Raw genomic sequence first — 16,031 nt, 5'->3', positions numbered from 1 at the left:
GCTCTGTGTGCAATTGCCCACTGCACTTCCATCATCACTGCCCTGTCTGTTCCATATCTAAGAGCCTCTGGTTATAAAAAGATTCTTTTAGTTGCTTATCCAGTATGTTCTTGTTCTTATCTCCAAGCTTTGACCTTTTATATTTTATTATTTACCTTTGCAAGAAAGCCTGTTGGCAGCAGTCTATTCTTCCCATTTCAGCCTTTTGTACACTTGGTCTCACTGAGATTTCTCTTGAAATACAAACGCCAGGTTCACAGTGTTGAATGTTAACTCCTTCCTCTAACTCTGAAAGTCCTTTTGGTTCCTGTGGTATTCTGTTCAAAGAACTGCACACAATGATTCCTGTCACACCTGATGGAAGTGCCTGCAGTTGCTCACTGCCCAAATAAGATTCTCAGTTGCTTTTCATCTTTCATGCTGTAGTTCTGTAGAACAAGTTGCATTGCACTGAATACAGCTGGTTAAAAACTGAACCTGAAAGAGATCCTGCTTTGAGTTTTCCCACTGAACTACATATCCCCAAGCAGAAATAGACAGTCAGTGGTAAAAGTGATTGCTAATTAATGATGGTCTTCAGTACTTTGCTAACTAGCAGTTTTATACTTAAATGATGGTTCCAGCTTTCTAATTTAGGGACAGTTTTCTGCCCTTGCTCCCTATTTAAATATATATAAAGGCACAAATCCATAATGATAAGATCTATAAAGATCTTGCCTCTTAAAAAAAAGCATCAATTAAAGTCTTGTTTGTTATCCTGTAAAATTTATAAGGAGTAATTATTCTTGGCTTTGTTTTTTGTCAGTTTATGACAGTTTCAGTTTCCTAAGTGGATAATTATGCAACCCTTTAATCTTACACTTCCCCCAGGAAAAAGATGTCTCTAGACTAGATGTTTCTAGTCTGAAGAAACTGCTCTGTGCATAGAAAGCTTCATGTTGGTTGTAATGATATCCTGAAAAAAAAACAGTTCATCTGGCAATAGTTGTTCATCCTGCCTTGACAATAAGAATCCTGTGAATCACCACCAGGCTGGAGTTCTTGCAGAAATTTAACGTCATGCATTGGTCTTAATGTGATATTCAGACTTAATGAACCTCAAAATCTATACTGCTATCCAATATTTGGATTATAAATTCCATTTGTTCTACCTTGAGCTTAAGCTTTCAGATTTCAGCACTCTCCTGACTTCTGATGCTGTCAGCCCTGTGGTACTCATCTGCTTGTGGTGGTGGAGACAGGTCCTGTGAGCTAGCTCAGGTATTTGTGTATCTGCAGGCACAGCAGGGTGGACCCAGGAAGCAGAGAAGATTAATTTGACCATTATCTTGGGCTTTACTCATTAAGGTAGGATTTAGCTGTTTGAGGTCCAGTGTCCTCTGCAGTCAGACACTGCCCTTACAAAGATTGCAGACTCTTTCTCCATGCAGGAAGTCATAGAGATCCATCCTGTCAAATTAAACTATCCCTTCAGCAGAGTGCTCCATCTCTGCTTTTTTGTTCTTCCCTCTGGATCTAAGGTGCTTGTGTGTGCAAGGAACTGAATCACTACAGTGGGACAGTTTGCTACTTAATAATCTGTACCTAGAATCAGTTCTAGCTGTAAAGCTGTGTTTGATTTGGTGCTGGTTTGTAGCAATATCATCAGTATGATTTCCATGGTGGTGTTTTCTATTAGTGGGAGTTCTCCTAGTTTTCTCTATTTTTATATCTTTGATTTGTGACTCACAATACTCTGGATACTCTGGGAGGACTTTTCCTCAGTAGTTCCCACTCTTGCAGTAGTTTAAGAGCTAATACAAAACCACATTTACAGACCAGGAAACAGTATTTCAGTACTCACAGCAATAAATAACCAAGTCAGAACTCAATATTGAACTAAAGTTTCTTTGAAAAGATAAAAGCAGCTTCCTATTAAATTTTTTGCATAAACAATGAATAAAAGCCCAAGGCCTGATTTGATTATGCCATAATATTGTCATAAATACAGATTTTATTACTGTGATAGAAATTTGTAGGAAGTGCTCTTGATGTAAATAAATTCAGGATATGTAGAAGGATGTCCACTGAGATAAATTACCTAATGACACAGGTTGGATTTTGAAAACCCTTGGGGTCTTTGACACTTCAATTACTGGGCTCAACCTTGCTACTTTGAAGTCAATTCCAAGACTCTGTCTGGGCAATTTGCATGCCCCAGCCAATTTCCATTCATTCGGTGATAACAAGGTTGCACACGTCTCTTCAGCTGGTTAGAGGGCAAATGCATAAAAACGAGGAAAACATAACCATGAAAACAGCAAAGGGAGCTGGAATTAATATCTCTATAAAAACCTTTTTAAACTCAAGTCCTATTGAATTAAAAATCCCCAGACACATTATTCATGGATTCACACACAGTTCTCCACTCAGCTGAAACCAAATCCTCTGGTTTAATATCAGCTTCATCTCTGAGTTGAGGCAGCTTTCAAATATCCAGATTCTAAATTTGGCAGATTTAACTTTTTTTCCCTTATGTGGCTGTGATAAGGTCACAACAGCTGATGCCTTGAGATGCAAGCTGGCTTGCAAGTGACTGCTCAGTAGCCAGCTCAGAATCATCTCAGTATAGTTTCTATCACACATTAGACATAAACATGGAGCAGCACCATGTGTCTTTACTGGTGCCTCAGAAATCCTGACAGAGTGCAAAAAGGATTTGCTCGCATACAGAAATGACTCAGAGCAATTCCAGCACGCTGGAAGGGCATTGTCACAATTGGTGCCACCATTTCAGAGCCCAGCTTTCAGTGCCTGAACTGAGCCACAAACTCTCCTCAGGACAACTGCAGTCCATTTGCAAAATAGCCTGTGGTGTCTCATCCAGCCATTTCTGTTGTGCATAAAGAAGGATTAAGTGGGTTTGAGTGGGATTTAGAGAAAAGCTGTCCACATAATTCAGTCTGCAGAGAATTATGACAGACTTCACAAAGTACTATAATTGAATTGTGCAAGAACATTTTCCAGACTTCCTACTGTTATTTCCAATTTTAAATAAACTCTAGTTTGGGTTCCAGTACCACATTCCTTGTTGCCAGATGCTCTGACAACAGGATTTTTCACACATTTGGCTGGTGACTTTAGGTGAGGCGTGAAAACAATTTCCCCCAGACCACATTACAGGTCAGTCTGAAGCTAGGCAACCTAATTTGTCTTGCTGTAAGAGAAATAAGAGCGGCATTTTTTCACCTCTTTCTAGGAGGTGTACCACTGTGTACTTCACCAGGGATTCTCCTCCTACTGACCTAACCAGATGGAAGGGTGCCCTCATTATTGCAGCAGGACTAAAACCAGAAACTTCCCCTGATGTTCTGTTCTGCTTTTTCACTCTTCTCTCTGTCCCTATACACTGACAAAAGAACAAATAAATCCTTGCATGTGAGACAAATCAGCTGATTTCTCACGATGCTATTTCATATATCATGTATCACAGAGAACATTTTCTTAATCACATAACCAGTCTGGAATGTGTTCCATTTAAAATGCTTCCCAGAGAAATTCTCAGTACCAAGGCAATATGTGACCTCATACCTCATATATGAACTCACTCTGTTTTGCAAAAATCAATACAAATACTGGTGCAAACTTGGAGGTCTTCTCTATAGCAAGTCACCTTTCTAATGAGGCAGGTGTTAGAAAAAGGAAATTATTTTCATCTGAGCCAAGAATTTCATCTCAGTGCACCTCCACATTACAAAGCATGAGATCAAGATTTCTGACATATGCTGAACATACACTTCACCAAGAATTAGCTAACACAAATCCAACAATTCAGAATCCTGTGTTTCTTAAGTTGAAATTCCCTATTTATGAATTAAATATAAGCCTAAGAAGAGAGCCTAGAAACAAATTTGTCTTTCTGTGAAATATTGGGATGCCACCAGCATGAAATCTGTTGGTTTTTTAAAACGAATTAAGCTAAATTACTTCCTTTTCCTTCCTCTTTCCCCCTTAGGTAATCTTTCCTATTTGATTCTCTAGCTTTACAATGAGATTTTCCTATTTCATTAGGTGTTTATCTCCCTTGTTGCTATATGAAAACTTGCAACCAGCAAAGAAAATAATATTGGCTCTGTTCAGGAAGTATTATCAGATAGAATGAATAGACAAAACACACTCACTATAACCTGTCTCAGACCACTGTTCATACAGTAAATTCTATGGGATTAAATAATGAATTTACCTTTTGTTTTCAGTTTTAAGCTCTGTGTACTAATTCTTATGTTTAATGGGAAAATATTTGTAAAAAGGAAAATATAAGCTCCATTTAATTATTTCCTCAGAACTCATTATGCAGATTTAATGACCTTCTGGATTAAGTAAGCCTTTAGTGATGAATCTCGTTTTTACAAACCTTTATCTGAATTGATTATCTTTGGCCTAATTTGTATTGGTGCAGACTGGGGTATAAAGCAATGCTCAAGTACTGCTATAAACAGTTCATACTATTTTATTTGCATCTGTTTGCACATTTTTCAGTTCATTTGCAATATTGATTCATTAGGAAAGATACACATCTCAAAACAGCCATCTCCCATGCTGCCTGTTTCTTTGTTTGACTCACCAGCAAACACCCATTTATACTAACCAGCATCTGCCAATGTCCTGGGTTAACCCACAAAAATGTCACTGTTCTCCAGCCTTCTTGGACAGCACACAAAAAACTCCCCACTGTCATTAGGGGAGGACATTCCACAGGACCTAGAAACTGATGAGAATCTTGATCATTTTTTCTAGCAGGCAGAAAATGGCTTCTAGCTTGGATATTTTGTCTTTCTACCACTCCAGAAAGAGGAAAGCTGGGAAAATTATTAAAAGGATATTCCATGAGATCGGATCCTGTTTCCTGCTCCTTGTATGTTTGACTCCACTGCAAAGGGCAGTGGGTGACCTCCTTATAAACACACAGATTATTGACTTCTAAGAAATGTCTCTTCTCCCTCATACAGTGTGAATGCAAATGTGCCACAAGGACAATATTTTCTTTGCTGTAAATACCTATATATGTGGAGGACTCACAAGAGACAGTTTTTTCTTGCTTGCAACACAATGATGTAACACCTTCCCAGCATGAAAATAGTTACATCAGATTTACTCTGTTGTGGCTAACCACATAATTTCAAAACAATAAAATTAAGTGCTATAATTTTCTCCACTACAAGAATATTTCTACAAAGATATTTTATATCCAGACAAATCAACATAAAAGACAAATTCCACAAAATTTCTCCACAACTACTGAGGAAAAAACTCACATCCATGAAATGACTGCAACAAAATAAAACTAGGAAGATGCTTGACAAAATGCTTTGCCTGGCTAAGATTGATGTTGGAAGAGCTCTCGTACATGCTCTTTTTTTTCTGGTAGGGAATTATCCTGAAATTTCAGCTCCCTTGCAGGATATCTCTGCTGAACAGACACAGCTTGGACCACACAAGCCGAGAGTGCTTTTTATGCATTAGGTGTGGTCTGTCCAGCCCTCAGATCCCTGCAGCTTTGCATGCACAAACCCTGGAGCGGGAGAGCTGTGGTTTGAGTCATAGATGTATTTTTTTCTTTGAATGAACATAGGAGATGAGGCAGAAAGCTGCAATAAAGACAGGAGGAATCAAGGGGAGGGATGAATTAAGCTCAGTCATTCATTCTAGCACACTGTGCCTGTGTATCAGACAAGATTGAACACATTGGAAAATGCTGCTGGAGCCAGTACAAGAGCTGGCACCCATCCTGATCAGGGAGTATATGGAAATAGTTTCATAACATGTAAACCTTGAGGTGGGCCTTAATATTCCCCTCCTCCCCAAATCATTGTCCTAGTACCACTGTTACATCCCTCTTGAACACTTTTTTCACTTCATCAACAAAGAAATAAAGGACCACAGTGGTCACTGGCTGCCTCCAGGTACCTCAGTGCTTCTCACACCACAAGCAGCAGTCATTTGTCCTCGCTCCAGTGACCTCCTCAGAGGCAGAGAAAAAAACATCCAAAAATCAAACTGCATTAGTTACCTCTTTCTAGAGGTCTGATCTGTGAGAACAGGCACTAGCCTTCCTAGTAGCTCTCCAATTATTTAAAGAGAATGCAAGAGAGTCAGGAGTTGCAAGTCCCAAAGTATCCAGCTCTTGGTATCTGCTCATTAATGCTTTCACACAGATGGGGGGTGTGTGGGACAGAGGAACAGACCAAGTACTCATAATAATATTTTATTTTTCAACAGTAAACCTGCATGAGACGAAAACTTGCTTGACATTTAAATAAGCCATGACGTTGACAAATGCAGTTGCTATTGGATTTCCATACTCCTTTCACCTTTTCCCATGATGCTGTGAATTGAAAATACAGCCTTGTGCACTTTAAACAGAAGTTTGTCCTTCAAAGAACGAGAACATACAGCTGTGTGCAGCCTGGTGGGGAAGTTTGCACAGTGGATGTGATCTGACAGCTCTTTCTATGAAAAAATGGATCCAAAGCAGGACACAAAAAATGAGGGAAAATTGCATTTGAAGGTCAACCCAGAAGCCCTCATTGTCAGTTTTATTCAGTGGCACTGGGTTAGAGCTTTATCTGTAAGGAGCTATTTCAGTCTGGCTCAGGAAAGCCGCCAGGAGTCGGGAAGGCTCTGGAAGGGGTTTCTGTGCCCAGCTCAGCCCTGCATGAGGCTGAGCACTAGCAGGAGGCTGTAAATAGGAACTGGAACAGCTCCTGGCTGTGGTAGGCACCTTCCCTTGTGTGGAGCTCCCACTGAAATCATTGCACATTCCCATCTGCAGCAAGACCGAGTTTAAACCACGCTCCAAGGAAATCAGTTCATGCTACATCGCTTCATTTTATGTCATGGAGATTTAAAAAGCAGTATTAAGTAACACATTACTTGTTCATTTACTTCTGTCATTTTGCTCAGTGGTCAAAGGAAACAGCCTGTGGATTTCCATTTTATTCCTCACCAGAGTCAGATTCTGATCCTGTAATACTAACAAAAAGCTCCAGTATTTATGGTTCAAATGCTGTAACACTGCCAGCTACAGCTAATGTTCAGGGATTGAAAACTTATTTAGTTTGGTATTTTTTAAAGACTTTCTATCTTCAGTTGGTTTTTTTTTAAATTCCAAAACACAAAACTAACAAAACGTTTATTCTCCAAGAGTCTTGTAAAACCTCTTTAGGAATAAATATATGTGCATCAGTTGATAAAGAGCAGCATATGTGCAAGTGAAATAATAGTAAAATGACCACTGACATTTCAAGATTTCATCTTTTCAGGCCACTCTCCTATGAAATTATCTGACTGCATTCCAGAAAGCTTGTTTCTCTGTCTCTCCCCTCTCTGCAATGTGATTCTCTAATAACAAAGTTTTCTAACAGGGATCTAAACATCTTACCAGCAGCTGCTAGGTAATTTTAGGTAACTTTAAAACCACTGGGTAATTATTATAGACATACGAGTCCAATCCAGTAAAGACCAAAACTGATTCTGGTATAGAGAACTGCTTCAGACAGTAAAGAAACTGGTTCATGTAACAGATTCCCACTCCAGCAAGTAAATAAATATTGAGAAAATGCTCCTCAGAAGCCAAGAAACAAAAGGTGTTTCTCATTTGATGGGACAAGTAATTTCCCAGGGGGATGAATGTTGCTATTCTTAAGGCCATGGGCATACAATGTGTACAGTCTGACAGCAGAGTGAGAGGTCAGGCAGCAGAGAATCATACTGGGATCTTGTTCTCCAGTGTATGAGGCACACAATATCTGCAGGGAGAAACAGGCAAAAGCTGTGTCCTTTCTTAAAGATCAAACAGCCAGAGCCAAAAGAGTCAAAACCACCTGGTTCTTTCTCAGTGAATTCAGAGGTGAAACAGCACAGGGCTCTTCAACTCACACAAATGATGACAGCTGGCAAAAAAATGTTTTGTACTTGCCTTTCATCAGTGGATGTGGAGTCATTCTCTAGCAAGCCCTGTTTTTACCAAGTAAATTGCTTTTGCATACTGACTTTTGATTCACTTTTCTTTAAACACACTAATATTTTCTTCCTCACAAATGGCACTGGGCAGCTACGAGTTTGAGCTGACTGAGGTCTCAGAGGTGAAGAAATGCAGGCAATTCAAGCAGAGTCTTATCTATATCTGAGACAAATCGATGGCTGGCTGTCACCTTCTCTTTGCATATGAGAAAGAAAGAAATTTCATAATCTCAGAACGTTTCACCCCTTGCCAAGGCAGAGACAAATGGATCTTGATTTTACTGGCTTTCAAAACACCATGGCTTGCCCTTCACTATCACGTCCCACACACTGTCTATGCCACAGACAACTATCAGCCTGAAGGAAAATGTGTGCCTCAGAACCTGCCAAACTGCAGGAACTTCAATCCCCTCCCAGGCACAGCGCCCAGAGGAAGCTCTTTGGGAGTCCATGGGAGAGGATGAGAGGAGAGAAACTACAGATTGGATAAGGAAGGTGGGGACACAAATGCATAACTGAATTTCTGTGACTTTCTCTTGTGTGAAAAAGGATAACTTGAGGAGCCGCTCGCAGTAGGAGCTGCAATGCCAGTAGGAGCTGCAATGCGTTTCCTAATGATTCACTGCTCAGAGACAGGGAGATTGAAGTGCCATTACCCTGCAAATGGCTCTCCAGGGAGCAGATGCTCATCCCTGCTTGCCACAGGGCAGGCCCAGGGACAAGTGAGGGCAGAGACCAAAGCCATGGGGCAGCCTGACACAGATTCCCAGGCGAGTCCTCATGGGAGTGACACAGCCCCCAGATTCCCTCCCCAGAGTTTTCTGAGGAGAATCGAGGTGAACAGGGCTCCAGGAGATGAAGGCACAGAGTCTGGTCCAGTTTTGCTTTTACTGAAATCAGTGAGGAAATTTCCATTCATGTCAAAGGAGTCAGGACTGTGTTCTGTGTTTGCAACCAAGTTGTCAATCAGGCTCCTCCATCCTTGCCCAGGGAGGTCAGGTCACTGTCTTGCTCTTTTGGCTTCAGCACCATTATTCTAAAATTCACTCTGGCCTCCTGGGCTGAAAGGATATAAGTGGTAGAACTGACTGTTGATTCCTTTCTTGGTTTGAGTTGTTTTCTCCAAAAGATGAACAAAACCATCAAATCACTTTATAGTGAACTCTTCTGTTCTAATTTTACCAGCATATGAGAAAACCCAAATGTGTGTGTAAAAAATCTACTAAAAACCCTAACCAATGAAGGTCTGGGTGGTGGAAGGATTCAGGGCAATAAAAAGATCTGTAAGCACTGCTGATACTCTTACAATAACAAATTACCTCTTTTGGTAGTGTTTGCAATCATTAGGCTTTTGCAATGAACAGCTTGTGTCACTGGAAATCACTCATCCTCATTCAGTGACAAACTCTCTTAAAGTTATTTTCTCAGATATTTTGCCTTTTATGAGCTGACAAAATGTTGATAATTCATGTTTCATTGCTGATCCTGAAGGGCAACTAACATAATTTATCCAAGGGTGCTCCTTCTGATTTCTCATAGTTTGCACTCCAAGCATTCATTTTTCATCTCTGAATTTTGAATCCATTTATACTGTGCAATTAAGTAGGCAGACAGCAGAACATGTTTCAGGGAAATAAATTAGTATTATTTATTGTCCCTGGATCCATTTTACTAAGTAAGATTTCTATGAAAATGGAATGTATTTGGCTACAGAAGAAAAGCCCTCTGGGAATAAGGATTAAAGAGTGCTCAGTTCTAAACTTTCTTGTACTCAGTAACTACCAGAAAACTCTAGAAACCTCACACATGGTACAGAGTACTTTGCAGTGCACACCCAATCCCAAAGGTAAGTTTTTTTTCCTGTTTTATAACACACCCTTGAGGCAGACATACATACATTCTCACAAGTGGTTTCTCTGATGGAAACGTGCCATGCAACTAAGACATCAGTTATCAAACATAGTAAAAAAATTACACAGAATGAGTCCATAATCCCACAGGCTACCAACAGCAAGGATGATTTGTGTAGTTCAAAGTGTCCTACTTTCCAAATCTAATGCAATTTTTTCTGTAAAATATGTTTAAAGAAAATGAGAAAATTCATGAGCAACAGTCCCAAATATGACACTTTATGTTAATATATGACTTTTTCAGCAATTATTGTTGACACTGGTTTGCCTATAAACACTGCATTATATGTTAAGTGTTCATTTCCTGCTTGGCACACACAGTTGGGGACAGAGATTTGGAAGTCATTAACCCTCAGATTTATGAGTGTCTCAGGTGAGAGAAAAGTCTTTGCTGACACATGTGAGTAGATGTGCAGCAGGAAGATCTTGACCCATAATAACCAACATGTTTTTGCAAAACAGCCCCTATCCAGAATTACACAGACTGGGTCAGGTTGGAAGGGACCACAGGGCTCATCTGATGCTGCTTCCCTGCTCAGGCAGGGTCATCCCAGAGCGCACAGCACAGGACTGTGTCCAGACAGTTCTGGATATCTCCAGCCAGGGAGACTCCACAGCCTCTCTGGACAATCTGTCCCAGTGCTCGGTCACTCACAGGGAAGAAGTTCTTCCTCGTTTTCAGGTGGAGCTTCCTGGGCATCAGTTCCTGCCCGTACCTCCTGTGCCATTGCTGGGCCCCAGGGAGCAGAGCCCGGTCCCTGCTCTGAGCCCTCCCCGCTCACACTGACAGACATTGGTGGGGTTCCCTCTCAGCCATCTCTTCTTGAGGCTGAACAGCCCCAGCTCCCTCAGCCTTTCTTTGCTCCTCTCAGCCCCTTTGTCTTTGATTACATCAGGATGGATTTTGGTTGTCCTTCTGGACACTTGGGACAAGTTAGGCAGTAAATAAGCTGTACATTTTTGTTGAGTAACCCTGGACACACGTAGCCAGACAAAAAACGTGAAGGAAGGGCAAAACTCATGAAATGTGGTAGGGAGACTATGGGAGCAAGGGTGGCCCATTAACTGGTATATTTCTGTTCTGCGGCCCTGAGACACCCACATGAAATATCACCTGGAAAAAGCTGCTTTAAGTCACAGTTCCCCCCACTGTTGACCAATATTTTAGTAGGAATGCACTCTGAGGCACTAAAGTATTTCCAGTTCTCCCTTTTCCTCCTTTGTCTCAGTAGCTGCCTGGAGCAACCAGCTGTGGGAGGGGGAATTAGAAAAATGAGGCAATGTGTGTAACAGTATAAACTGGATTAGTCTCGCTCTGCCAGTCATTTCCTGGGCTCTTTGTGAAGTAAATGAAAACCCAAGTTACAGCCTTCCTTCATGAGCTACAGGGGATGCAGCAATGACCTGGTGGAGGTTATTATATGGTACATTTTAGGTGCACACTGCTAGCCAAAATCACCATTGACTTAGAAAAACACAAAGCTGTGTAGGGGAATTTTAGAGCCATCTGCTTGCCATCAAAGCAGGTGAGTTTTGCAAATATTCTATAGAAAACAACCTCAATCCTTTCTAGAAAAGCCTTTCTGATTTTCAGTGTGGGAGTTCTGTCTTGGTTCCACAGATCAGATTCGGCTGCTTTTCCTCTTGAAATACCATACAAATATGTTAATATTAAAAATAATGAGCAAGGTAAAAATCTAGAACTGGAAGCATCCTTAGAATCAGTTGTCTTTGTTGATGACAATATTTTGTCTGATATTTTCTAAAAGGGTCTAAGGTTCACTATAAATGTTTTATTGTCACTTTCAATTTTTTGGTCACTCTCTTTCAAAAATTTTACACAGTTCTGGGTTTGGGTTTTTTTTAAATGGAAACATGGAAAGAATATTAATTACATTCTCTGTTTGAAGCCCATGTTCAGACCTTCAGCATTCTTGCTGTTTCTATAAAAAGAAGCATAACTGTGTATATCCTTCAGTTAGCCTCTTTCCCACCTATTTAATAGATAGTCTGAATAAGTCTAATTTGTTTTGTGTCTTTTGTTGCCTGTAATAGACACAATTACCAATTATGGGGAATTTACAGTAAGACAAGGGCATGACTGTGAAGGAACAGCAGTTGTGGTTAGGTCATATAAGTTATTTTTATGCCTCTGAAACTTTATTTTTCTTTCTTTTTGTTTTGTTTTGTTTGTTGTTTTTTTCTTTTTAAAATCAGAGTGGAAACATGATGAGCTTGGGGAACAGCATTATGAGAACAGGAGAATATGATAGGCAGGGTCATGCTGCATCCCTGACTCACTGGGGAGGTGTTGAAGTAACAGGAAGTTTTTATGCAAAGCACCAACATGGGTTTGTGGATGTCTGTGCAGTATGGGGTGTGGGTGTTATGAAGGAAGGTCCAAAGGTATTTGTTTGAATATTTAACTACCAGACGCAAGAAACAAATTATTAAATAGCCCGTGATTTCAGTGCTCAGCACCAGAGCATGTAAATACAAACAAGAGTCTTTCTGTAAATACAAACAAGAGTCTTCCTGGCTAACAAGCTTAGAAAGATTTTGAAGTCGAAGTGAATATGGTGAAATAAGTTTTCACACTTGTCAGCCCAGGATCTCAGTGAACCTGGGACCTGTTCTATCTTTCTGCTGTTGGAACAAATTAGAGTGATCTCAGAACTAGATTCACCCCACTGGTGCTGTTCTGGAGCGCTCTCACAGGTCCTGGCCTGGACAGAACCTGTGCTATAACACTCACAGCAAGAAGGGAGAGCAAGCAAAGCTACCTGTGAAAGCTTCATGCTACTACTGAATCTCATGATGGGAATCTCCAGCTTCTTGAGTACCGAGCTGTAACAGGGCCCCTTTCCTCTTTTCTCCACTTCATATTCCAGAACAGCCAAAAAGGTGGATCTCTGCAATACAGGAGTGTGGCAGCTCACCTCCAATGCTGAGTTACCTTTCAAATGAAAATAATAAACAAGTTTCATGGTGCACAAAATTGCATCAAAACATAACCTTTGCAGTTTTCTGTCATTTCTGCTTCCTTACGCTGACTCAAGCTGGAGGATTCATGGTGAATTTTGCATTTAGCTCCAGCCCTCATACAAACTGCAAGAGGACAGAAAAGCTCAGCAGAAATGTATCTGAGAAGTGCAGTATCCAAAAGGACAGTGAAAAACTGCTTTGTTTCTCTGTGGCTCTTTGCCTGGTGTGTGTGCAGTTATTTAATCAGGGCATTATGAGCCTCTGCCAATGGCAAGACAGATGATTCTAAATGAAGCTGTGCACTCAGTAATAAGGACTGACCAAAGTGCTCGAGTGCTTGGCTTCAGAGCAGGCTCCCCAAGACTGTGTTGTAAAAATCATTTACTGGAAAGGCTGTAACCATGTTGTTACTATTATACAAGCCTGACAATTCATAAGCTTGTCTTTTACATGCACTAGAAAACAGATGAGTTGCCCTGTACATAGTAAACCACCATTTTTAGTGTTCTCTAGTCCTTGGAAATTCCCCCCTGTATGTGAAGAGAAAGGCTTCAGGGACTTGTTAAAGAGACACCTCTAAACAATCTCCTTCATATTTAGCTTGCACAGCTAATCCTGAGAGATCCTGACACGGTCAGGGCATCACATCCTCAGCTACCCTGAACCAGCTTAACTCCACTGATAACCTGGCTGAAGGAAGCCATCGTAGGGTAGAAATATGCATGAGGTACATTCCATTGCTGTGAATTAACACATCTTCGTTCATATCCAAAACCCAGCAATGCTTTCAGTACCACGGACAGAGAACTTGGCACAGAGCTCCCTTTCCACTCCAAATTGAAGAGAAAATATCCTACATTCATGACGTCCGTTCTCCCTGTAATGGACATAATCAGGATGTCCATTCTCTTGTGATAAGACTGCCCTCACATCACCAGGCACTGACAGGGAGCAGCACTCTGTTGTGCAGTGCTGTACAGATACACAACTTCTGCCTCCAAAGACATCCTGATTTAATACAACAAATCCTCAGAGTAAAAAGGGCAAATTCATATGCAGTAATAAACTTCTGCTTTTGTTAATACTCTTAGCGAGTATTTCATATTGCAAACAATATGCAAATACCAAAGGCTAATTGTTAACATTGGTAAAAGAAGGGATGACAGTTTTTCAGCTCTTTCACAGACAGTCTGGCTACTACTGTCATCATGCCATGCAATTTAGGATGACTGTAAGGAAGCATTACAGTAAACAGTAAGATCTATTTATTTTAAATCAATGCAAAAGTGTGACCAGAAGTCAGTGTTAGCATTTAAATAGGAAAGATAGGCAGGAATCATCTAAACCAGCTATAATGCTATAAATAGCATTTTCCACAGTATTTAAAGAAAGCTGCAGCCTAACAGCAAACAAAAGAAATCAATTACTCAAATATATAATCTAGTAATTTTCTGCTTTTCAAAGAACAGATTATGGTCTCTAGATTAATTCCTATTCCTATCTAAATAATTATACACAGAGAAATATTCTCATTAAAAAGAAAGGAGTGTGTAGAAGGGCAGCTCAGAGCAGAGCCAGGGTGCACACCTGGACATTGGGTCCTAGTCCTGCCAGCAGCCCACTCTGGTGCTGGGTATCAAGCTGTGATTTGGGTGGCAGTTCAATGCTGAACACATAATTTTGAGCAGATCAGATCTTCCTCTCAGCCTGCACATTGCTCTCTGCCAAACAGATCACCTTTTGTCCAAAGCGTGCAAGACATAACCTTTCCTGGCATCTCAGGATACCAGTTATTGCTAGTAGTATTAGTATTATTACTACAAGTGCTGCACTGCACTCAGCTCCTGAGTGCTGGAACAAAACCAGACACACTTATGAGAACAAAAAAAGCACGTCTGTATCGTGTCAGAGAACCTGCAAAACTGTTGCATGTGTCTGACTCAACCAACTCAGTCAACAGTGATTTCAGTTTTCGATTCCATTTTAGAAAGTGTGGAGTTTCTCAGTCCTGAATCTGTGCCAGGCACTGCAACAAAACCAACACTGCAACTGAAGCATCAGTTGGAGAATTACACCCTGTCATCAGCATATGGTAGACAATAACATAGCCATGATAAACTGAAACTAGAGGTGAAGTATCATTCCAGAACACAGCACTCTCTGGAGAGTAAACATAGTGGATGCACTGGCTAAAACCTGCCACCAAGGTGCTGCAAAGCCATGCCATGTTTAAAAACATCCAGGTGAGACTTCATGATGCACACCAAAAGATGGGTGAGGAACCAAGGATACCAGCAACCCCAGCACCAGCCAAGTTAAAGGTGTCACAACAGATAGCACACAAAGCTTCTGTTCCTCTGACCAAATCAAACACTTGATGAAACTTAGAAATATTTTCCTTGATACTGTCTAGTAGAGTTTTCATGACTAGCTTTTCAAGATCCCTTGCCTCAGTGGTTACCTGAAAAATTATAAAGGGTTTGCAGGCTTATTAGATTGCAAAGAAGACAGTTCTGCCAGTTGAAGAATAATAGCTGGTATCTTAGAGACAACAAGGTCCCACGGATAATGTGAATTGCTAGTGATCTATCTTTTTTAACTACTCTTTCCATCGGCACTTTGGACGGGTTATGTCAATTGCTGCTTCCCGGAAAATTATGATTTCATGAAATCTCTCCTAGCACAGAACATTTGTTGAGCTCATCAATACAGTGCAAGCACTGAAGGTGTGAAATAAGTGCTGTACTGCTGCACCCTCTGCCCGAGACAACGAGGCAATAAAGTGGCAGTCATCACTGCTTTCCAAATATGAAACACACTAAAGACTACCAATATTTATGAAAATCTCTATATTAAATCCCACCTACTAAACACGGGGGAGAGCAAACGTCCCAGCGATCCTCCCTCGGCCAGCGGCTCATCGCTCCTCTTGGCGGAGCGCGCCGCCAGTGCCGCAGGGAAAGGCTGGAGCGCCCGAGCCGCACCGGCTCAGCTGCCCTGTGCCTGCCACACTCCAGCTGCGTCCCCGACACTGCCCCCTCGCAAAGCACCGGCCTCAGAGGGCAAAATGGTCACACGAACCCTCGTCCCCGAGAAACCCGAGGTGGCCTCGCCCCGCCAACATGAGCCGGGACC

The sequence above is a fragment of the Parus major genome, chromosome 14, assembly GCF_001522545.3.
Source record: "Parus major isolate Abel chromosome 14, Parus_major1.1, whole genome shotgun sequence".
NCBI classification, from domain to species: domain Eukaryota; kingdom Metazoa; phylum Chordata; class Aves; order Passeriformes; family Paridae; genus Parus; species Parus major.
This window is presented reverse-complemented; position numbering follows the sequence as displayed.